The 22,035-nt window shown below is 41.4% G+C and overlaps 9 non-coding genes across 9 annotated transcripts; all 9 read left to right on the top strand.

The window, feature by feature from the left end:
• Positions 1-1,190: 1,190 nt before the first annotated feature.
• Positions 1,191-1,263, top strand: TRNAA-AGC (transfer RNA alanine (anticodon AGC)). The gene has a single exon. It is a non-coding gene; the product is annotated as a tRNA-Ala (tRNA).
• A 966-nt stretch (positions 1,264-2,229) lies between these two features.
• Positions 2,230-2,318, top strand: TRNAY-GUA (transfer RNA tyrosine (anticodon GUA)). Its single transcript is given in 2 exon segments — positions 2,230-2,266; positions 2,283-2,318. It is a non-coding gene; the product is annotated as a tRNA-Tyr (tRNA).
• Positions 2,319-6,604: 4,286 nt separating this feature from the next.
• TRNAY-GUA (transfer RNA tyrosine (anticodon GUA)) lies at positions 6,605-6,693 on the top strand. The gene is given in 2 exon segments: positions 6,605-6,641; positions 6,658-6,693. It is a non-coding gene; the product is annotated as a tRNA-Tyr (tRNA).
• Positions 6,694-7,055: 362 nt separating this feature from the next.
• TRNAA-AGC (transfer RNA alanine (anticodon AGC)) lies at positions 7,056-7,128 on the top strand. Its single transcript has one exon. It is a non-coding gene; the product is annotated as a tRNA-Ala (tRNA).
• A 965-nt stretch (positions 7,129-8,093) lies between these two features.
• TRNAY-GUA (transfer RNA tyrosine (anticodon GUA)) lies at positions 8,094-8,182 on the top strand. Its single transcript is given in 2 exon segments — positions 8,094-8,130; positions 8,147-8,182. It is a non-coding gene; the product is annotated as a tRNA-Tyr (tRNA).
• Positions 8,183-10,032: 1,850 nt separating this feature from the next.
• Positions 10,033-10,105, top strand: TRNAA-AGC (transfer RNA alanine (anticodon AGC)). Its single transcript has one exon. It is a non-coding gene; the product is annotated as a tRNA-Ala (tRNA).
• Positions 10,106-11,070: 965 nt separating this feature from the next.
• TRNAY-GUA (transfer RNA tyrosine (anticodon GUA)) lies at positions 11,071-11,159 on the top strand. Its single transcript is given in 2 exon segments — positions 11,071-11,107; positions 11,124-11,159. It is a non-coding gene; the product is annotated as a tRNA-Tyr (tRNA).
• A 362-nt stretch (positions 11,160-11,521) lies between these two features.
• On the top strand, positions 11,522-11,594 carry TRNAA-AGC (transfer RNA alanine (anticodon AGC)). The gene has a single exon. It is a non-coding gene; the product is annotated as a tRNA-Ala (tRNA).
• A 4,234-nt stretch (positions 11,595-15,828) lies between these two features.
• On the top strand, positions 15,829-15,917 carry TRNAY-GUA (transfer RNA tyrosine (anticodon GUA)). The gene is given in 2 exon segments: positions 15,829-15,865; positions 15,882-15,917. It is a non-coding gene; the product is annotated as a tRNA-Tyr (tRNA).
• Positions 15,918-22,035: the final 6,118 nt, after the last annotated feature.

The raw sequence follows: 22,035 nt of genomic DNA, 5'->3' as shown, positions 1-22,035 counted from the left end.
CCTTACCTTGGCAACCACAAAAACTGCATTCTAGCACTTTGCCTTTTCATGGTATTTTCTTTCTTTCCCCTTTGGTCGCTGGTTCAATTCCAACTCAAAGGACATGTTGTTTTTTTTGTTCTGGTGGCTTGGTAAATTCCCATATTTCACTCATCCCACTACTTCTTCTCCCATTTCCCTCAAATAGCGTTTCTCGGATTGCTGCTTCAGTTCTGCCCTGAAAGATTCTTTGCCTCATTTTCATTGTTTATTTTTCTTAAGGGGAGAGGAGGTCCTTGCGTAGAGATCTGGCATTGCTTGTTCCTGCTGTTACATTTTTCTTTCAATTGCCTTTTGTTTTTTTTGGTCTTCATCCACTCAGTATCATGCTCTCTATTCTATCGGTACGCAAAGTTTAAGAGCTTGGCAGGCTTAAAATCTGCATTCTAGCGCTTTGACTTTTCAAGGCATTTCCTTTTTTTGTCTCTGGTTCTGCCTCTGGGGTCACAAGCTATACGGCATGAGAGCGGAAAAGTGGGGGATTAGCTCAAATGGTAGAGCACTCGCTTTGCATGTGAGAGGTAGCGGGATCGATGCCCGCATTCTCCAGTGGCTGATTCTTCTTTTAAAGGAAGGGTGCTTAGTTTGAACTTTTTGTTGACCTGGATGTCATTGCCACATCAGCATGTTGCAAACGGTTTAACTGCTTACCTGATTCTTCAAAAATTTCCTACTTTGACATTGAGTGAATTCACAAATTACCTTTGATAGCTCAGCTGGTAGAGCGGAGGACTGTAGTTGGGATACGGTAGCAATCCTTAGGTCGCTGGTTCAATTCCGGCTCGAAGGACATGTGTTTTTTTTTCTTGTAGAGCAGAGTACTGTAGTTGGTATACGATACAAATCCTTAGGTTGCTGGTTCATTTCCGGCTCGAAGGACATGTGTTTTTTTTCTTGTTGCTGTTAATTGGTGCACTTTTCCCAAGTAGAATTCCTTAGGTTACTTGTTCAGTTCTACTCTGAAGGATGCTTTCCCTCATTTTCTTTGCTTCTTTTTCTTCAGGGGAGAGGAGGTTCTGGCATAAAGACCTGGCATTGCTTGTTCTTGCTTTGGTTTTTTTCTTACAGTTGCCTTTTTGGTTTTTGCCTTCATCCGTCTTGTATTATGTTCTATATTCTACCGGTACACAGAGCTGATGTGGCACACATGTGGGGGATTAGCTCAAATGGTAGAGCGCTCGCTTAGCATGTGAGAGGTAGCGGGATCGATGCCCGCATCCTCCAATTAGTCTTTTTTTCAAAGCGTTTGCTTGAACTAGTTGCTATAGCAATGCTGGAAAAAAATCTAACATGAACAACAAGCTTACATCGATGGTCCATCTCCATCTCGTTATTTGCATACTTCCACATTTGACAAAAATAACATGCACGATTCAAGAGGAATTCTTAGACACAACTAGAAATGTAAAAAAGTTGAACTCAATGAGAAATTTTATTGGCCTTTGCTTGCCTTACCTTGGCAACCACAAAAACTGCATTCTAGCACTTTGCCTTTTCATGGTATTTTCTTTCTTTCCCCTTTGGTCGCTGGTTCAATTCCAACTCAAAGGACATGTTGTTGTTTTTTGTTCTGGTGGCTTGGTAAATTCCCATATTTCACTCATCCCACTACTTCTTCTCCCATTTCCCTCAAATAGCGTTTCTCGGATTGCTGCTTCAGTTCTGCCCTGAAAGATTCTTTGCCTCATTTTCATTGTTCATTTTTCTTAAGGGGAGAGGAGGTCCTTGCGTAGAGATCTGGCATTGCTTGTTCCTGCTGTTACATTTTTCTTTCAATTGCCTTTTGTTTTTTTTGGTCTTCATCCACTCAGTATCATGCTCTCTATTCTATCGGTACGCAAAGTTTAAGAGCTTGGCAGGCTTAAAATCTGCATTCTAGCGCTTTGACTTTTCAAGGCATTTCCTTTTTTTGTCTCTGGTTCTGCCTCTGGGGTCACAAGCTATACGGCATGAGAGCAGAAAAGTGGGGGATTAGCTCAAATGGTAGAGCACTCGCTTTGCATGTGAGAGGTAGCGGGATCGATGCCCGCATTCTCCAGTGGCTGATTCTTCTTTTAAAGGAAGGGTGCTTAGTTTGAACTTTTTGTTGACCTGGATGTCATTGCCACAGCAGCATGTTGCAAACGGTTTAACTGCTTACCTGATTCTTCAAAAATTTCCTACTTTGACATTGAGTGAATTCACAAATTACCTTCGATAGCTCAGCTGGTAGAGCGGAGGACTGTAGTTGGGATACGGTAGCAATCCTTAGGTCGCTGGTTCAATTCCGGCTCGAAGGACATGTGTTTTTTTTTTCTTGTAGAGCAGAGTACTGTAGTTGGTATACGATAGAAATCCTTAGGTTGCTGGTTCATTTCCGGCTCGAAGGACATGTGTTTTTTTTCTTGTTGCTGTTAATTGGTGCACTTTTCCCAAGTAGAATTCCTTAGGTTACTTGTTCAGTTCTACTCTGAAGGATGCTTTCCCTCATTTTCTTTGCTTCTTTTTCTTCAGGGGAGAGGAGGTTCTGGCATAAAGACCTGGCATTGCTTGTTCTTGCTTTGGTTTTTTTCTTACAGTTGCCTTTTTGGTTTTTGCCTTCATCCGTCTTGTATTATGTTCTATATTCTACCGGTACACAGAGCTGATGTGGCACACATGTGGGGGATTAGCTCAAATGGTAGAGCGCTCGCTTAGCATGTGAGAGGTAGCGGGATCAATGCCCGCATCCTCCAATTAGTCTTTTTTTCAAAGCGTTTGCTTGAACTAGTTGCTATAGCAATGCTGGAAAAAAATCTAACATGAACAACAAGCTTACATCGATTGTCCATCTCCATCTCGTTATTTGCATACTTCCACATTTGACAAAAACAACATGCACGATTCAAGAGGAATTCTTAGACACAACTAGAAATGTAAAAAAGTTGAACTCAATGAGAAATTTTATTGGCCTTTGCTTGCCTTACCTTGGCAACCACAAAAACTGCATTCTAGCACTTTGCCTTTTCATGGTATTTTCTTTCTATCCCCTTTGGTCGCTGGTTCAATTCCAACTCAAAGGACATGTTGTTTTTTTTTGTTCTGGTGGCTTGGTAAATTCCCATATTTCACTCATCCCACTACTTCTTCTCCCATTTCCCTCAAATAGCGTTTCTCGGATTGCTGCTTCAGTTCTGCCCTGAAGGATTCTTTGCCTCATTTTCATTGTTTATTTTTCTTAAGGGGAGAGGAGGTCCTTGCATAGAGATCTGGCATTGCTTGTTCCTGCTGTTACATTTTTCTTTCAATTGCCTTTTGTTTTTTTGGTCTTCATCCACTCAGTATCATGCTCTATATTCTATCGGTACGCAAAGTTTAAGAGCTTGGCAGGCTTAAAATCTGCATTCTAGCACTTTGAATTTTCAAGGCATTTCCTTTTTTTGTCTCTGGTTCTGCCTCTGGGGTAACAAGCTATACGGCATGAGAGCGGAAAAGTGGGGGATTAGCTCAAATAGTAGAGCACTCGCTTTGCATGTGAGAGGTAGCGGGATTGATGCCCGCAATCTCCAGTGGCTGATTCTTCTTTTAAAGGAAGGGTGCTTAGTTTGAACTTTTTGTTGACCTGGATGTCATTGCCACAGCAGCATGTTGCAAACGGTGTAACTGCTTACCTGATTCTTCAAAAATTTCCTACTTTGACATTGCGTGAATTCACAAATTACCTTCGATAGCTCAGCTAGTAGAGCGGAGGACTGTAGTTGGTATACGAAAGCAATCCTTAGGTCGCTGGTTCAATTCCGGCTCAAAGGACATGTGCTTTTTTTTCTTGTAGAGCGGAGTACTGTAGTTGGTATACGATAGAAATCCTTAGGTTGCTGGTTCCTTTCCGGCTCGAAGGACATGTGTTTTTTTTCTTTTTGCTGTTAATTGGTGCACTTTTCCCAAGTAGAATTCCTTAGGTTGTTTGTTCAGTTCTACTCTGAAGGATGCTTTCCCTCATTTTCTTTGCTTCTTTTTCTTCAGGGGAGAGGAGGTTCTGGCATAAAGACCTGGCATTGCTTGTTCTTGCTTTGGTTTTTTTCTTACAGTTGCCTTTTTGGTTTTTGCCTTCATCCGTCTTGTATTATGTTCTATATTCTACCTGTACACAGAGCTGATGTGGCACACATGTGGGGGATTAGCTGAAATGGTAGAGCGCTCGCTTAGCATGTGAGAGGTAGCGGGATCGATGCCCGCATCCTCCAATTAGTCTTTTTTTCAAAGCGTTTGCTTGAACTAGTTGCTATAGCAATGCTGGAAAAAAATCTAACATGAACAACAAGCTTACATCGATTGTCCATCTCCATCTCGTTATTTGCATACTTCCACATTTGACAAAAACAACATGCCCGATTCAAGAGGAATTCTTAGACACAACTAGAAATGTAAAAAAGTTGAACTCAATGAGAAATTTTATTGGCCTTTGCTTGCCTTACCTTGGCAACCACAAAAACTGCATTCTAGCACTTTGCCTTTTCATGGTATTTTCTTTCTTTCCCCTTTGGTCGCTGGTTCAATTCCAACTCAAAGGACATGTTGTTTTTTTTTGTTCTGGTGGCTTGGTAAATTCCCATATTTCACTCATCCCAATACTTCTTCTCCCATTTCCCTCAAATAGCGTTTCTCGGATTGCTGCTTCAGTTCTGCCCTTAAGGATTCTTTGCCTCATTTTCATTGTTTATTTTTCTTAAGGGGAGAGGAGGTCCTTGCGTAGAGATCTGGCATTGCTTGTTCCTGCTGTTACATTTTTCTTTCAATTGCCTTTTGTTTTTTTGGTCTTCATCCTCTCAGTATCATGCTCTATATTCTATCGGTACGCAAAGTTTAAGAGCTTGGCAGGCTTAAAATCTGCATTCTAGCGCTTTAACTTTTCAAGGCATTTCATTTTTTTGTCTCTGGTCCTGCCTCTGGGGTCACAAGTTATACGGGATTAAAGCGGAAAAGTGGGGAATTAGCTCAAATGGTAGAGCGCTCACTTTGCATGTGAGAGGTAGCGGGATCGATGCCCGCATTCTCCAGTGGCTGATTCTTCTTTTAAAGGAAGGGTGCTTAGTTTGAACTTTTTGTTGACCTGGATGTCATTGCCACAGCAGCATGTTGCAAACTGTTTAACTGCTTACCTGATTCTTCAAAAATTTCCTACTTTGACATTGAGTAAATTCACAAATTACCTTCGATAGCTCAGCTGGTAGAGCGGAGGACTGTAGTTGGTATACGATAGCAATCCTTAAGTCGCTGGTTCATTTCCGGCTCGAAGGACATGTGTTTTTTTTCTTGTTGCTGTTAATTGGTGCACTTTTCCCAAGTAGAATTCCTTAGGTTGTTTGTTCAGTTCTACTCTGAAGGATGCTTTCCCTCATTTTCTTTGCTTCTTTTTCTTCAGGGGAGAGGAGGTTCTGGCATAAAGACCTGGCATTGCTTGTTCTTGCTTTGGTTTTTTTCTTACAGTTGCCTTTTTGGTTTTTGCCTTCATCCGTCTTGTATTATGTTCTATATTCTACCGGTACACAGAGCTGATGTGACACACATGTGGGGGATTAGCTCAAATGGTAGAGCGCTCGCTTAGCATGTGAGAGGTAGCGGGATCGATGCCCGCATTCTCCAATAAGTCTTTTTTTCAAAGCGTTTGCTTGAACTAGTTGCTATAGCAATGCTGGAAAAAATCTAACATGAACAACAAGCTTACATCGATTGTCCATCTCCATCTCGTTATTTGCATACTTCCACATTTGACAAAAATTACATGCACGATTCAAGAGGAATTCTTAGACACAACTAGAAATGTAAAAAAGTTGAACTCAATGAGAAATTTTATTGGCCTTTGCTTGCCTTACCTTGGCAACCACAAAAACTGCATTCTAGCACTTTGCCTTTTCATGGTATTTTCTTTCTTTCCCCTTTGGTCGCTGGTTCAATTCCAACTCAAAGGACATGTTGTTTTTTTTTGTTCTGGTGGCTTGGTAAATTCCCATATTTCACTCATCCCACTACTTCTTCTCCCATTTCCCTCAAATAGCGTTTCTCGGATTGCTGCTTCAGTTCTGCCCTGAAGGATTCTTTGCCTCATTTTCATTGTTTATTTTTCTTAAGGGGAGAGGAGGTCCTTGCGTAGAGATCTGGCATTGCTTGTTCCTGCTGTTACATTTTTCTTTCAATTGCCTTTTGTTTTTTTGGTCTTCATCCTCTCAGTATCATGCTCTATATTCTATCGGTACGCAAAGTTTAAGAGCTTGGCAGGCTTAAAATCTGCATTCTAGCGCTTTGACTTTTCAAGGCATTTCCTTTTTTTGTCTCTGGTTCTGCCTCTGGGGTCACAAGCTATACGGCATGAGAGCAGAAAAGTGGGGGATTAGCTCAAATGGTAGAGCACTCGCTTTGCATGTGAGAGGTAGCGGGATCGATGCCCGCATTCTCCAGTGGCTGATTCTTCTTTTAAAGGAAGGGTGCTTAGTTTGAACTTTTTGTTGACCTGGATGTCATTGCCACAGCAGCATGTTGCAAACGGTTTAACTGCTTACCTGATTCTTCAAAAATTTCCTACTTTGACATTGAGTAAATTCACAAATTACCTTCGATAGCTCAGCTGGTAGAGCGGAGGACTGTAGTTGGGATACGGTAGCAATCCTTAGGTCGCTGGTTCAATTCCGGCTCGAAGGACATGTGTTTTTTTTTTCTTGTAGAGCAGAGTACTGTAGTTGGTATACGATAGAAATCCTTAGGTTGCTGGTTCATTTCCGGCTCGAAGGACATGTGTTTTTTTTCTTGTTGCTGTTAATTGGTGCACTTTTCCCAAGTAGAATTCCTTAGGTTACTTGTTCAGTTCTACTCTGAAGGATGCTTTCCCTCATTTTCTTTGCTTCTTTTTCTTCAGGGGAGAGGAGGTTCTGGCATAAAGACCTGGCATTGCTTGTTCTTGCTTTGGTTTTTTTCTTACAGTTGCCTTTTTGGTTTTTGCCTTCATCCGTCTTGTATTATGTTCTATATTCTACCGGTACACAGAGCTGATGTGGCACACATGTGGGGGATTAGCTCAAATGGTAGAGCGCTCGCTTAGCATGTGAGAGGTAGCGGGATCGATGCCCGCATCCTCCAATTAGTCTTTTTTTCAAAGCGTTTGCTTGAACTAGTTGCTATAGCAATGCTGGAAAAAAATCTAACATGAACAACAAGCTTACATCGATTGTCCATCTCCATCTCGTTATTTGCATACTTCCACATTTGACAAAAACAACATGCACGATTCAAGAGGAATTCTTAGACACAACTAGAAATGTAAAAAAGTTGAACTCAATGAGAAATTTTATTGGCCTTTGCTTGCCTTACCTTGGCAACCACAAAAACTGCATTCTAGCACTTTGCCTTTTCATGGTATTTTCTTTCTATCCCCTTTGGTCGCTGGTTCAATTCCAACTCAAAGGACATGTTGTTTTTTTTTGTTCTGGTGGCTTGGTAAATTCCCATATTTCACTCATCCCACTACTTCTTCTCCCATTTCCCTCAAATAGCGTTTCTCGGATTGCTGCTTCAGTTCTGCCCTGAAGGATTCTTTGCCTCATTTTCATTGTTTATTTTTCTTAAGGGGAGAGGAGGTCCTTGCGTAGAGATCTGGCATTGCTTGTTCCTGCTGTTACATTTTTCTTTCAATTGCCTTTTGTTTTTTTGGTCTTCATCCTCTCAGTATCATGCTCTATATTCTATCGGTACGCAAAGTTTAAGAGCTTGGCAGGCTTAAAATCTGCATTCTAGCGCTTTGACTTTTCAAGGCATTTCCTTTTTTTGTCTCTGGTTCTGCCTCTGGGGTCACAAGCTATACGGCATGAGAGCAGAAAAGTGGGGGATTAGCTCAAATGGTAAAGCACTCGCTTTGCATGTGAGAGGTAGCGGGATCGATGCCCGCATTCTCCAGTGGCTGATTCTTCTTTTAAAGGAAGGGTGCTTAGTTTGAACTTTTTGTTGACCTGGATGTCATTGCCACAGCAGCATGTTGCAAACGGTTTAACTGCTTACCTGATTCTTCAAAAATTTCCTACTTTGACATTGAGTGAATTCACAAATTACCTTCGATAGCTCAGCTGGTAGAGCGGAGGACTGTAGTTGGGATACGGTAGCAATCCTTAGGTCGCTGGTTCAATTCCGGCTCGAAGGACATGTGTTTTTTTTTTCTTGTAGAGCAGAGTACTGTAGTTGGTATACGATAGAAATCCTTAGGTTGCTGGTTCATTTCCGGCTCGAAGGACATGTGTTTTTTTTCTTGTTGCTGTTAATTGGTGCACTTTTCCCAAGTAGAATTCCTTAGGTTGTTTGTTCAGTTCTACTCTGAAGGATGCTTTCCCTCATTTTCTTTGCTTCTTTTTCTTCAGGGGAGAGGAGGTTCTGGCATAAAGACCTGGCATTGCTTGTTCTTGCTTTGGTTTTTTTCTTACAGTTGCCTTTTTGGTTTTTGCCTTCATCCGTCTTGTATTATGTTCTATATTCTACCGGTACACAGAGCTGATGTGACACACATGTGGGGGATTAGCTCAAATGGTAGAGCGCTCGCTTAGCATGTGAGAGGTAGCGGGATCGATGCCCGCATTCTCCAATAAGTCTTTTTTTCAAAGCGTTTGCTTGAACTAGTTGCTATAGCAATGCTGGAAAAAATCTAACATGAACAACAAGCTTACATCGATTGTCCATCTCCATCTCGTTATTTGCATACTTCCACATTTGACAAAAATTACATGCACGATTCAAGAGGAATTCTTAGACACAACTAGAAATGTAAAAAAGTTGAACTCAATGAGAAATTTTATTGGCCTTTGCTTGCCTTACCTTGGCAACCACAAAAACTGCATTCTAGCACTTTGCCTTTTCATGGTATTTTCTTTCTTTCCCCTTTGGTCGCTGGTTCAATTCCAACTCAAAGGACATGTTGTTTTTTTTTGTTCTGGTGGCTTGGTAAATTCCCATATTTCACTCATCCCACTACTTCTTCTCCCATTTCCCTCAAATAGCGTTTCTCGGATTGCTGCTTCAGTTCTGCCCTGAAGGATTCTTTGCCTCATTTTCATTGTTTATTTTTCTTAAGGGGAGAGGAGGTCCTTGCGTAGAGATCTGGCATTGCTTGTTCCTGCTGTTACATTTTTCTTTCAATTGCCTTTTGTTTTTTTGGTCTTCATCCTCTCAGTATCATGCTCTATATTCTATCGGTACGCAAAGTTTAAGAGCTTGGCAGGCTTAAAATCTGCATTCTAGCGCTTTGACTTTTCAAGGCATTTCCTTTTTTTGTCTCTGGTTCTGCCTCTGGGGTCACAAGCTATACGGCATGAGAGCAGAAAAGTGGGGGATTAGCTCAAATGGTAGAGCACTCGCTTTGCATGTGAGAGGTAGCGGGATCGATGCCCGCATTCTCCAGTGGCTGATTCTTCTTTTAAAGGAAGGGTGCTTAGTTTGAACTTTTTGTTGACCTGGATGTCATTGCCACAGCAGCATGTTGCAAACGGTTTAACTGCTTACCTGATTCTTCAAAAATTTCCTACTTTGACATTGAGTAAATTCACAAATTACTTTCGATAGCTCAGCTGGTAGAGCGGAGGACTGTAGTTGGGATACGGTAGCAATCCTTAGGTCGCTGGTTCAATTCCGGCTCGAAGGACATGTGTTTTTTTTTTCTTGTAGAGCAGAGTACTGTAGTTGGTATACGATAGAAATCCTTAGGTTGCTGGTTCATTTCCGGCTCGAAGGACATGTGTTTTTTTTCTTGTTGCTGTTAATTGGTGCACTTTTCCCAAGTAGAATTCCTTAGGTTACTTGTTCAGTTCTACTCTGAAGGATGCTTTCCCTCATTTTCTTTGCTTCTTTTTCTTCAGGGGAGAGGAGGTTCTGGCATAAAGACCTGGCATTGCTTGTTCTTGCTTTGGTTTTTTTCTTACAGTTGCCTTTTTGGTTTTTGCCTTCATCCGTCTTGTATTATGTTCTATATTCTACCGGTACACAGAGCTGATGTGGCACACATGTGGGGGATTAGCTCAAATGGTAGAGCGCTCGCTTAGCATGTGAGAGGTAGCGGGATCGATGCCCGCATCCTCCAATTAGTCTTTTTTTCAAAGCGTTTGCTTGAACTAGTTGCTATAGCAATGCTGGAAAAAAATCTAACATGAACAACAAGCTTACATCGATTGTCCATCTCCATCTCGTTATTTGCATACTTCCACATTTGACAAAAACAACATGCACGATTCAAGAGGAATTCTTAGACACAACTAGAAATGTAAAAAAGTTGAACTCAATGAGAAATTTTATTGGCCTTTGCTTGCCTTACCTTGGCAACCACAAAAACTGCATTCTAGCACTTTGCCTTTTCATGGTATTTTCTTTCTATCCCCTTTGGTCGCTGGTTCAATTCCAACTCAAAGGACATGTTGTTTTTTTTTGTTCTGGTGGCTTGGTAAATTCCCATATTTCACTCATCCCACTACTTCTTCTCCCATTTCCCTCAAATAGCGTTTCTCGGATTGCTGCTTCAGTTCTGCCCTGAAGGATTCTTTGCCTCATTTTCATTGTTTATTTTTCTTAAGGGGAGAGGAGGTCCTTGCGTAGAGATCTGGCATTGCTTGTTCCTGCTGTTACATTTTTCTTTCAATTGCCTTTTGTTTTTTTGGTCTTCATCCTCTCAGTATCATGCTCTATATTCTATCGGTACGCAAAGTTTAAGAGCTTGGCAGGCTTAAAATCTGCATTCTAGCGCTTTGACTTTTCAAGGCATTTCCTTTTTTTGTCTCTGGTTCTGCCTCTGGGGTCACAAGCTATACGGCATGAGAGCAGAAAAGTGGGGGATTAGCTCAAATGGTAAAGCACTCGCTTTGCATGTGAGAGGTAGCGGGATCGATGCCCGCATTCTCCAGTGGCTGATTCTTCTTTTAAAGGAAGGGTGCTTAGTTTGAACTTTTTGTTGACCTGGATGTCATTGCCACAGCAGCATGTTGCAAACGGTTTAACTGCTTACCTGATTCTTCAAAAATTTCCTACTTTGACATTGAGTGAATTCACAAATTACCTTCGATAGCTCAGCTGGTAGAGCGGAGGACTGTAGTTGGGATACGGTAGCAATCCTTAGGTCGCTGGTTCAATTCCGGCTCGAAGGACATGTGTTTTTTTTTTCTTGTAGAGCAGAGTACTGTAGTTGGTATACGATAGAAATCCTTAGGTTGCTGGTTCATTTCCGGCTCGAAGGACATGTGTTTTTTTTCTTGTTGCTGTTAATTGGTGCACTTTTCCCAAGTAGAATTCCTTAGGTTACTTGTTCAGTTCTACTCTGAAGGATGCTTTCCCTTATTTTCTTTGCTTCTTTTTCTTCAGGGGAGAGGAGGTTCTGGCATAAAGACCTGGCATTGCTTGTTCTTGCTTTGGTTTTTTTCTTACAGTTGCCTTTTTGGTTTTTGCCTTCATCCGTCTTGTATTATGTTCTATATTCTACCGGTACACAGAGCTGATGTGGCACACATGTGGGGGATTAGCTCAAATGGTAGAGCGCTCGCTTAGCATGTGAGAGGTAGCGGGATCGATGCCCGCATCCTCCAATTAGTCTTTTTTTCAAAGCGTTTGCTTGAACTAGTTGCTATAGCAATGCTGGAAAAAAATCTAACATGAACAACAAGCTTACATCGATTGTCCATCTCCATCTCGTTATTTGCATACTTCCACATTTGACAAAAACAACATGCACGATTCAAGAGGAATTCTTAGACACAACTAGAAATGTAAAAAAGTTGAACTCAATGAGAAATTTTATTGGCCTTTGCTTGCCTTACCTTGGCAACCACAAAAACTGCATTCTAGCACTTTGCCTTTTCATGGTATTTTCTTTCTATCCCCTTTGGTCGCTGGTTCAATTCCAACTCAAAGGACATGTTGTTTTTTTTTGTTCTGGTGGCTTGGTAAATTCCCATATTTCACTCATCCCACTACTTCTTCTCCCATTTCCCTCAAATAGCGTTTCTCGGATTGCTGCTTCAGTTCTGCCCTGAAGGATTCTTTGCCTCATTTTCATTGTTTATTTTTCTTAAGGGGAGAGGAGGTCCTTGCATAGAGATCTGGCATTGCTTGTTCCTGCTGTTACATTTTTCTTTCAATTGCCTTTTGTTTTTTTGGTCTTCATCCACTCAGTATCATGCTCTATATTCTATCGGTACGCAAAGTTTAAGAGCTTGGCAGGCTTAAAATCTGCATTCTAGCACTTTGAATTTTCAAGGCATTTCCTTTTTTTGTCTCTGGTTCTGCCTCTGGGGTCACAAGCTATACGGCATGAGAGCGGAAAAGTGGGGGATTAGCTCAAATAGTAGAGCACTCGCTTTGCATGTGAGAGGTAGCGGGATTGATGCCCGCAATCTCCAGTGGCTGATTCTTCTTTTAAAGGAAGGGTGCTTAGTTTGAACTTTTTGTTGACCTGGATGTCATTGCCACAGCAGCATGTTGCAAACGGTGTAACTGCTTACCTGATTCTTCAAAAATTTCCTACTTTGACATTGCGTGAATTCACAAATTACCTTCGATAGCTCAGCTGGTAGAGCGGAGGACTGTAGTTGGTATACGAAAGCAATCCTTAGGTCGCTGGTTCAATTCCGGCTCAAAGGACATGTGCTTTTTTTTTCTTGTAGAGCGGAGTACTGTAGTTGGTATACGATAGAAATCCTTAGGTTGCTGGTTCATTTCCGGCTCGAAGGACATGTGTTTTTTTTCTTTTTGCTGTTAATTGGTGCACTTTTCCCAAGTAGAATTCCTTAGGTTGTTTGTTCAGTTCTACTCTGAAGGATGCTTTCCCTCATTTTCTTTGCTTCTTTTTCTTCAGGGGAGAGGAGGTTCTGGCATAAAGACCTGGCATTGCTTGTTCTTGCTTTGGTTTTTTTCTTACAGTTGCCTTTTTGGTTTTTGCCTTCATCCGTCTTGTATTATGTTCTATATTCTACCGGTACACAGAGCTGATGTGGCACACATGTGGGGGATTAGCTGAAATGGTAGAGCGCTCGCTTAGCATGTGAGAGGTAGCGGGATCGATGCCCGCATCCTCCAATTAGTCTTTTTTTCAAAGCGTTTGCTTGAACTAGTTGCTATAGCAATGCTGGAAAAAAATCTAACATGAACAACAAGCTTACATCGATTGTCCATCTCCATCTCGTTATTTGCATACTTCCACATTTGACAAAAATTACATGCACGATTCAAGAGGAATTCTTAGACACAACTAGAAATGTAAAAAAGTTGAACTCAATGAGAAATTTTATTGGCCTTTGCTTGCCTTACCTTGGCAACCACAAAAACTGCATTCTAGCACTTTGCCTTTTCATGGTATTTTCTTTCTTTCCCCTTTGGTCGCTGGTTCAATTCCAACTCAAAGGACATGTTGTTTTTTTTTGTTCTGGTGGCTTGGTAAATTCCCATATTTCACTCATCCCACTACTTCTTCTCCCATTTCCCTCAAATAGCGTTTCTCGGATTGCTGCTTCAGTTCTGCCCTTAAGGATTCTTTGCCTCATTTTCATTGTTTATTTTTCTTAAGGGGAGAGGAGGTCCTTGCGTAGAGATCTGGCATTGCTTGTTCCTGCTGTTACATTTTTCTTTCAATTGCCTTTTGTTTTTTTGGTCTTCATCCTCTCAGTATCATGCTCTATATTCTATCGGTACGCAAAGTTTAAGAGCTTGGCAGGCTTAAAATCTGCATTCTAGCGCTTTGACTTTTCAAGGCATTTCATTTTTTTGTCTCTGGTCCTGCCTCTGGGGTCACAAGTTATACGGGATAAAAGCGGAAAAGTGGGGAATTAGCTCAAATGGTAGAGCGCTCACTTTGCATGTGAGAGGTAGCGGGATCGATGCCCGCATTCTCCAGTGGCTGATTCTTCTTTTAAAGGAAGGGTGCTTAGTTTGAACTTTTTGTTGACCTGGATGTCATTGCCACAGCAGCATGTTGCAAACTGTTTAACTGCTTACCTGATTCTTCAAAAATTTCCTACTTTGACATTGAGTAAATTCACAAATTATCTTCGATAGCTCAGCTGGTAGAGCGGAGGACTGTAGTTGGGATACGGTAGCAATCCTTAGGTCGCTGGTTCAATTCCGGCTCGAAGGACATGTGCTTTTTTTTCTTGTAGAGCGGAGTACTGTAGTTGGTATACGATAGCAATCCTTAGGTTGCTGGTTCATTTCCGGCTCGAAGGACATGTGTTTTTTTTCTTGTTGCTGTTAATTGGTGCACTTTTCCCAAGTAGAATTCCTTAGGTTGTTTGTTCAGTTCTACTCTGAAGGATGCTTTCCCTCATTTTCTTTGCTTCTTTTTCTTCAGGGGAGAGGAGGTTCTGGCATAAAGACCTGGCATTGCTTGTTCTTGCTTTGGTTTTTTTCTTACAGTTGCCTTTTTGGTTTTTGCCTTCATCCGTCTTGTATTATGTTCTATATTCTACCGGTACACAGAGCTGATGTGACACACATGTGGGGGATTAGCTCAAATGGTAGAGCGCTCGCTTAGCATGTGAGAGGTAGCGGGATCAATGCCCGCAAGTAGAATTCCTTAGGTTGTTTGTTCAGTTCTACTCTGAAGGATGCTTTCCCTCATTTTCTTTGCTTCTTTTTCTTCAGGGGAGAGGAGGTTCTGGCATAAAGACCTGGCATTGCTTGTTCTTGCTTTGGTTTTTTTCTTACAGTTGCCTTTTTGGTTTTTGCCTTCATCCGTCTTGTATTATGTTCTATATTCTACCGGTACACAGAGCTGATGTGACACACATGTGGGGGATTAGCTCAAATGGTAGAGCGCTCGCTTAGCATGTGAGAGGTAGCGGGATCGATGCCCGCATTCTCCAATAAGTCTTTTTTTCAAAGCGTTTGCTTGAACTAGTTGCTATAGCAATGCTGGAAAAAATCTAACATGAACAACAAGCTTACATCGATTGTCCATCTCCATCTCGTTATTTGCATACTTCCACATTTGACAAAAACAACATGCACGATTCAAGAGGAATTCTTAGACACAACTAGAAATGTAAAAAAGTTGAACTCAATGAGAAATTTTATTGGCATTTGCTTGCCTTACCTTGGCAACCACAAAAACTGCATTCTAGCACTTTGCCTTTTCATGGTATTTTCTTTCTTTCCCCTTTGGTCGCTGGTTCAATTCCAACTCAAAGGACATGTTGTTTTTTTTTGTTCTGGTGGCTTGGTAAATTCCCATATTTCACTCATCCCACTACTTCTTCTCCCATTTCCCTCAAATAGCGTTTCTCGGATTGCTGCTTCAGTTCTGCCCTGAAGGATTCTTTGCCTCATTTTCATTGTTTATTTTTCTTAAGGGGAGAGGAGGTCCTTGCGTAGAGATCTGGCATTGCTTGTTCCTGCTGTTACATTTTTCTTTCAATTGCCTTTTGTTTTTTTGGTCTTTATCCTCTCAGTATCATGCTCTATATTCTATCGGTACGCAAAGTTTAAGAGCTTGGCAGGCTTAAAATCTGCATTCTAGCGCTTTGACTTTTCAAGGCATTTCATTTTTTTGTCTCTGGTTCTGCCTCTGGGGTCACAAGTTATACGGGATAAAAGCGGAAAAGTGGGGAATTAGCTCAAATGGTAGAGCGCTCGCTTTGCATGTGAGAGGTAGCGGGATCGATGCCCGCATTCTCCAGTGGCTGATTCTTCTTTTAAAGGAAGGGTGCTTAGTTTGAACTTTTTGTTGACCTGGATGTCATTGCCACAGCAGCATGTTGCAAACTGTTTAACTGCTTACCTGATTCTTCAAAAATTTCCTACTTTGACATTGAGTAAATTGACAAATTACCTTCGATAGCTCAGCTGGTAGAGCGGAGGACTGTAGTTGGGATACGGTAGCAATCCTTAGGTCGCTGGTTCAATTCCGGCTCGAAGGACATGTGATTTTTTTTCTTGTAGAGCGGAGTACTGTAGTTGGTATACGATAGCAATCCTTAGGTTGCTGGTTCATTTCCAGCTCGAAGGACATGTGTTTTTTTTCTTGTTGCTGTTAATTGGTGCACTCTTCCCAAGTAGAATTCCTTAGGTTTTTTGTTCAGTTCTACTCTGAAGGATGCTTTCCCTCATTTTCTTTGCTTCTTTTTCTTCAGGGGAGAGGAGGTTCTGGCATAAAGACCTGGCATTGCTTGTTCTTGCTTTGGTTTTTTTCTTACAGTTGCCTTTTTGGTTTTTGCCTTCATCCGTCTTGTATTATGTTCTATATTCTACCGGTACACAGAGCTGATGTGACACACATGTGGGGGATTAGCTCAAATGGTAGAGCGCTCGCTTAGCATGTGAGAGGTAGCGGGATCGATGCCCGCATTCTCCAATAAGTCTTTTTTTCAAAGCGTTTGCTTGAACTAGTTGCTATAGCAATGCTGGAAAAAATCTAACATGAACAACAAGCTTACATCGATTGTCCATCTCCATCTCGTTATTTGCATACTTCCACATTTGACAAAAACAACATGCACGATTCAAGAGGAATTCTTAGACACAACTAGAAATGTAAAAAAGTTGAACTCAATGAGAAATTTTATTGGCCTTTGCTTGCCTTACCTTGGCAACCACAAAAACTGCATTCTAGCACTTTGCCTTTTCATGGTATTTTCTTTCTTTCCCCTTTGGTCGCTGGTTCAATTCCAACTCAAAGGACATGTTGTTTTTTTTGTTCTGGTGGCTTGGTAAATTCCCATATTTCACTCATCCCACTACTTCTTCTCCCATTTCCCTCAAATAGCGTTTCTCGGATTGCTGCTTCAGTTCTGCCCTGAAGGATTCTTTGCCTCATTTTCATTGTTTATTTTTCTTAAGGGGAGAGGAGGTCCTTGCGTAGAGATCTGGCATTGCTTGTTCCTGCTGTTACATTTTTCTTTCAATTGCCTTTTGTTTTTTTGGTCTTCATCCTCTCAGTATCATGCTCTATATTCTATCGGTACGCAAAGTTTAAGAGCTTGGCAGGCTTAAAATCTGCATTCTAGCGCTTTGACTTTTCAAGGCATTTCATTTTTTTGTCTCTGGTTCTGCCTCTGGGGTCACAAGTTATACGGGATAAAAGCGGAAAAGTGGGGAATTAGCTCAAATGGTAGAGCGCTCGCTTTGCATGTGAGAGGTAGCGGGATCGATGCCCGCATTCTCCAGTGGCTGATTCTTCTTTTAAAGGAAGGGTGCTTAGTTTGAACTTTTTGTTGACCTGGATGTCATTGCCACAGCAGCATGTTGCAAACTGTTTAACTGCTTACCTGATTCTTCAAAAATTTCCTACTTTGACATTGAGTAAATTCACAAATTACCTTCGATAGCTCAGCTGGTAGAGCGGAGGACTGTAGTTGGGATACGATAGCAATCCTTAGGTTGCTGGTTCATTTCCGGCTCGAAGGACATGTGTTTTTTTTCTTGTTGCTGTTAATTGGTGCACTTTTCCCAAGTAGAATTCCTTAGGTTGCTTGTTCAGTTCTACTCTGAAGGATGCTTTCCCTCATTTTCTTTGCTTCTTTTTCTTCAGGGGAGAGGAGGTTCTGGCATAAAGACCTGGCATTGCTTGTTCTTGCTTTGGTTTTTTTCTTACAGTTGCCTTTTTGGTTTTTGCCTTCATCCGTCTTGTATTATGTTCTATATTCTACCGGTACACAGAGCTGATGTGACACACATGTGGGGGATTAGCTCAAATGGTAGAGCGCTCGCTTAGCATGTGAGAGGTAGCGGGATCGATGCCCGCATTCTCCAATAAGTCTTTTTTTCAAAGCGTTTGCTTGAACTAGTTGCTATAGCAATGCTGGAAAAAATCTAACATGAACAACAAGCTTACATCGATTGTCCATCTCCATCTCGTTATTTGCATACTTCCACATTTGACAAAAACAACATGCACGATTCAAGAGGAATTCTTAGACACAACTAGAAATGTAAAAAAGTTGAACTCAATGAGAAATTTTATTGGCCTTTGCTTGCCTTTCCTTGGCAACCACAAAAACTGCATTCTAGCACTTTGCCTTTTCATGGTATTTTCTTTCTTTCCCCTTTGGTCGCTGGTTCAATTCCAACTCAAAGGACATGTTGTTTTTTTTGTTCTGGTGGCTTGGTAAATTCCCATATTTCACTCATCCCACTACTTCTTCTCCCATTTCCCTCAAATAGCGTTTCTCGGATTGCTGCATCAGTTCTGCCCTGAAAGATTCTTTGCCTCATTTTCATTGTTTATTTTTCTTAAGGGGAGAGGAGGTCCTTGCGTAGAGATCTGGCATTGCTTGTTCCTGCTGTTACATTTTTCTTTCAATTGCCTTTTGTTTTTTTTGGTCTTCATCCACTCAGTATCATGCTCTATATTCTATCGGTACGCAAAGTTTAAGAGCTTGGCAGGCTTAAAATCTGCATTCTAGCGCTTTGACTTTTCAAGGCATTTCCTTTTTTTGTCTCTGGTTCTGCCTCTGGGGTCACAAGCTATACGGCATGAGAGCGGAAAAGTGGGGGATTAGCTCAAATGGTAGAGCACTCGCTTTGCATGTGAGAGGTAGCGGGATCGATGCCCGCATTCTCCAGTGGCTGATTCTTCTTTTAAAGGAAGGGTGCTTAGTTTGAACTTTTTGTTGACCTGGATGTCATTGCCACAGCAGCATGTTGCAAACGGTTTAACTGCTTACCTGATTCTTCAAAAATTTCCTACTTTGACATTGAGTAAATTCACAAATTACCTTCGATAGCTCAGCTGGTAGAGCGGAGGACTGTAGTTGGGATACGGTAGCAATCCTTAGGTTGCTGGTTCAATTCCGGCTCGAAGGACATGTGCTTTTTTTTCTTGTAGAGCGGAGTACTGTAGTTGGTATACGATAGCAATCCTTAGGTCGCTGGTTCAATTCCGGCTCGAAGGACATGTGTTTTTTTTTCTTGTAGAGCGGAGTACTGTAGTTGGTATACGATAGAAATCCTTAGGTTGCTGGTTCATTTCCGGCTCGAAGGACATGTGTTTTTTTTCTTGTTGCTGTTAATTGGTGCACTTTTCCCAAGTAGAATTCCTTAGGTTGCTTGTTCAGTTCTACTCTGAAGGATGCTTTCCCTCATTTTCTTTGCTTCTTTTTCTTCAGGGGAGAGGAGGTTCTGGCATAAAGACCTGGCATTGCTTGTTCTTGCTTTGGTTTTTTTCTTACAGTTGCCTTTTTGTTTTTTGCCTTCATCCGTCTTGTATTATGTTCTATATTCTACCGGTACACAGAGCTGATGTGGCACACATGTGGGGGATTAGCTGAAATGGTAGATCGCTCGCTTAGCATGTGAGAGGTAGCGGGATCGATGCCCGCATCCTCCAATTAGTCTTTTTTTCAAAGCGTTTGCTTGAACTAGTTGCTATAGCAATGCTGGAAAAAAATCTAACATGAACAACAAGCTTACATCGATTGTCCATCTCCATCTCGTTATTTGCATACTTCCACATTTGACAAAAATTACATGCACGATTCAAGAGGAATTCTTAGACACAACTAGAAATGTAAAAAAGTTGAACTCAATGAGAAATTTTATTGGCCTTTGCTGGCCTTTGCTTGCCTTACCTTGGCAACCACAAAAACTGCATTCTAGCACTTTGCCTTTTCATGGTATTTTCTTTCTATCCCCTTTGGTCGCTGGTTCAATTCCAACTCAAAGGACATGTTGTTTTTTTTTGTTCTGGTGGCTTGGTAAATTCCCATATTTCACTCATCCCACTACTTCTTCTCCCATTTCCCTCAAATAGCGTTTCTCGGATTGCTGCTTCAGTTCTGCCCTGAAGGATTCTTTGCCTCATTTTCATTGTTTAGTTTTCTTAAGGGGAGAGGAGGTCCTTGCGTAGAGATCTGGCATTGCTTGTTCCTGCTGTTATATTTTTCTTTCAATTGCCTTTTTTTTTTTTGGTCTTCATCCACTCAGTATCATGCTCTATATTCTATCGGTACGCAAAGTTTAAGGGATACGGTAGCAATCCTTAGGTCGCTGGTTCAATTCCGGCTCGAAGGACATGTGCTTTTTTTTCTTGTAGAGCGGAGTACTGTAGTTGGTATACGATAGCAATCCTTAGGTTGCTGGTTCATTTCCGGCTCGAAGGACATGTGTTTTTTTTCTTGTTGCTGTTAATTGGTGCACTTTTCCCAAGTAGAATTCCTTAGGTTGCTTGTTCAGTTCTACTCGGAAGGATGCTTTCCCTCATTTTCTTTGCTTCTTTTTCTTCAGGGGAGAGGAGGTTCTGGCATAAAGACCTGGCATTGCTTGTTCTTGCTTTGGTTTTTTTCTTACAGTTGCCTTTTTGGTTTTTGCCTTCATCCGTCTTGTATTATGTTCTATATTCTACCGGTACACAGAGCTGATGTGACACACATGTGGGCGATTAGCTCAAATGGTAGAGCGCTCGCTTAGCATGTGAGAGGTAGCGGGATCGATGCCCGCATTCTCCAATAAGTCTTTTTTTCAAAGCGTTTGCTTGAACTAGTTGCTATAGCAATGCTGGAAAAAATCTAACATGAACAACAAGCTTACATCGATTGTCCATCTCCATCTCGTTATTTGCATACTTCCACATTTGACAAAAACAACATGCACGATTCAAGAGGAATTCTTAGACACAACTAGAAATGTAAAAAAGTTGAACTCAATGAGAAATTTTATTGGCCTTTGCTTGCCTCACCTTGGCAACCACAAAAACTGCATTCTAGCACTTTGCCTTTTCATGGTATTTTCTTTCTTTCCCCTTTGGTCGCTGGTTCAATTCCAACTCAAAGGACATGTTGTTTTTTTTGTTCTGGTGGCTTGGTAAATTCCCATATTTCACTCATCCCACTACTTCTTCTCCCATTTCCCTCAAATAGCGTTTCTCGGATTGCTGCTTCAGTTCTGCCCTGAAGGATTCTTTGCCTCATTTTCATTGTTTATTTTTCTTAAGGGGAGAGGAGGTCCTTGCGTAGAGATCTGGCATTGCTTGTTCCTGCTGTTACATTTTTCTTTCAATTACCTTTTGTTTTTTTGGTCTTCATCCTCTCAGTATCATGCTCTATATTCTATCGGTACGCAAAGTTTAAGAGCTTGGCAGGCTTAAAATCTGCATTCTAGCGCTTTGACTTTTCAAGGCATTTCATTTTTTTGTCTCTGGTTCTGCCTCTGGGGTCACAAGTTATACGGGATAAAAGCGGAAAAGTGGGGAATTAGCTCAAATGGTAGAGCGCTCGCTTTGCATGTGAGAGGTAGCGGGATCGATGCCCGCATTCTCCAGTGGCTGATTCTTCTTTTAAAGGAAGGGTGCTTAGTTTGAACTTTTTGTTGACCTGGATGTCATTGCCACAGCAGCATGTTGCAAACTGTTTAACTGCTTACCTGATTCTTCAAAAATTTCCTACTTTGACATTGAGTAAATTCACAAATTACCTTCGATAGCTCAGCTGGTAGAGCGGAGGACTGTAGTTGGGATACGATAGCAATCCATAGGTTGCTGGTTCATTTCCGGCTCGAAGGACATGTGTTTTTTTTCTTGTTGCTGTTAATTGGTGCACTTTTCCCAAGTAGAATTCCTTAGGTTGCTTGTTCAGTTCTACTCTGAAGGATGCTTTCCCTCATTTTCTTTGCTTCTTTTTCTTCAGGGGAGAGGAGGTTCTGGCATAAAGACCTGGCATTGCTTGTTCTTGCTTTGGTTTTTTTCTTACAGTTGCCTTTTTGGTTTTTGCCTTCATCCGTCTTGTATTATGTTCTATATTCTACCGGTACACAGAGCTGATGTGACACACATGTGGGGGATTAGCTCAAATGGTAGAGCGCTCGCTTAGCATGTGAGAGGTAGCGGGATCGATGCCCGCATTCTCCAATAAGTCTTTTTTTCAAAGCGTTTGCTTGAACTAGTTGCTATAGCAATGCTGGAAAAAATCTAACATGAACAACAAGCTTACATCGATTGTCCATCTCCATCTCGTTATTTGCATACTTCCACATTTGACAAAAACAACATGCACGATTCAAGAGGAATTCTTAGACACAACTAGAAATGTAAAAAAGTTGAACTCA

Source organism: Pelobates fuscus, chromosome 4 (assembly GCF_036172605.1).
Source record: "Pelobates fuscus isolate aPelFus1 chromosome 4, aPelFus1.pri, whole genome shotgun sequence".
Taxonomy (NCBI): domain Eukaryota; kingdom Metazoa; phylum Chordata; class Amphibia; order Anura; family Pelobatidae; genus Pelobates; species Pelobates fuscus.
This window is presented reverse-complemented; position numbering and strand designations above follow the sequence as displayed.